This window comes from Geospiza fortis, unplaced genomic scaffold (genome assembly GCF_000277835.1).
Source record: "Geospiza fortis unplaced genomic scaffold, GeoFor_1.0 scaffold375, whole genome shotgun sequence".
Lineage (NCBI taxonomy): Eukaryota > Metazoa > Chordata > Aves > Passeriformes > Thraupidae > Geospiza > Geospiza fortis.
Window position 1 is genome coordinate 52547 of NW_005054641.1, and position 1655 is coordinate 54201.

Consider the following 1655-nt stretch of genomic DNA (forward strand, 5'->3'; position numbering starts at 1 on the left):
AAAAGGTAATTAGGATTGAACGGCTCGGCGGCCGGGAGCGGGATCCGGGAAGGGGAAAAGGCTCCTCCACGGCTGAACAAAACCCGTGTGCTGCTCCGGGAATTCCGAGGCAGGTACGGGAGGATGAGGGCGGCTCACGGAGGGTTTCTCCGGAGCAGGAGGAGCACCGGGATTAAAGCAACAGCAGAGAAGCCCCAAGAACGACGCCGGAGCCGTCCCAGAAGGGACACGGCTGCTCCCGGGAGGGAATGGGAATGGGAGGAAAGATTTGGGAAGGGATGGGATGGGAGCGGGCAGCGGGATGTGGCAGAGTGGGAATTCCTACGGAGCAAACTGCTCCGGGAGTTCTGCTGCTCCTGTTCCTGGATCCCAGCACGGGGACACCGGTCCCTGCCCCGACACACCGGTGCCAGACCCTGGATCCCCCTGATTCTGGATCTGACGGACCCTGGATCTCTCAGATTCCACATCTCCCAGACTCTGGATCTCTCGGATTCCAGATCTCTCAGACCCAGGATCCCTGATTCCAGATCTCCCAGACCGTGGATCCCCCCCCAATTCCAGATCTCTCAGACCCTGGATCTCTCGGATTCCACATCTCCCAGACCCTGAATCCCCTCAATTCAGGATCTCTCAGACCCTGGATCTCCTGGATTCCAGATCTCCCATACCCTGGATCTCTCAGACCCTGGATCTCTTGGATTCTGGATCTCCCAGACCCTGGATCCCCCCAATTCCAGATCTCCCAGACCCTGAATCCTCTCAATTCAGATCTCCCAGACCCGGGATCTCTTGAATTCCGGGTCTCCCAGACCCGGGATCTCTCAGACCCTGGATTTCTCGGATTCTGGATCTCCCAGACCCGGGATCCCCTGGATTCCACACCTCCCAGACCCTGGATCTTTTGGATTCTGGATCTCCTGGGTTCCACACCTCCCAGACCCTGGATCTTTTGGATTCTGGATCTCCCGGGTTCCGGATCTCCCAGACCCCGGATCCCCCCGAATTCCAGATCAGCACCCCCAGCTCGGGATGTCCTCAGATTCTGCAGCTCCGGGTCAAGTACAAAACCAACAATGGGAAGGAGGAAAAGCAGGAAAGGAGGAGAATCCTCCCTCCCCAAAAGTGCTTCCCTTCCCTCCTAACTTTGTGTTCTTGTCCAGCTCCACTTCTCAGGATCAGGGGCTGGGTCCAGCACCACAGGCCTCACCCCTCATCCCACCCCAGGATTTTTGGGATGTGGGAGGAGAGCAGGAGCCCCAGAAACTCCTTTATGCCCTGAAATGGGGCGGGGGGGGGAGGAAAGACCCAAAAACTCCACGAAGTCTTAAAGCAAGCTAAAAATTCCATGGCATCTGGCTGGGACGGGCCCGCTTTGGGAAAAGCCAGCTAGGAAAAGAAAACCCAATAAAAAGTGATGGGATGGAAGGCGGGGCCCCCTCCCCATCCGGGATGACGCAGACTTCCCAGGCTCCCTTATATAACGCTTCCCCATTTCCTCGACTGCGGGCGCTGCCTTTGTGCGGCTCGTCGGGGCCATCGATCACCAAGGAGCGAGCCAATCGATCGTTAAATCAATCGGCCCAGGCGAGGGGAGGGGCTGACACGGACACAGGCATTGTTAGCGCCGGGATTTCTGTCACCCCCCTGTCCCG

General features: G+C 58.1%; 1 protein-coding gene across 1 annotated transcript in view; it reads right to left on the reverse strand.

Annotated features, from left to right (window-relative positions):
• The window catches only part of GATAD2B (GATA zinc finger domain containing 2B), a gene marked incomplete at its 3' end in the record, with an annotated part of 13246 nt that overhangs the window by 11255 nt on the left and 336 nt on the right, over positions 1 to 1655 (reverse strand). The window lies entirely within an intron of this gene.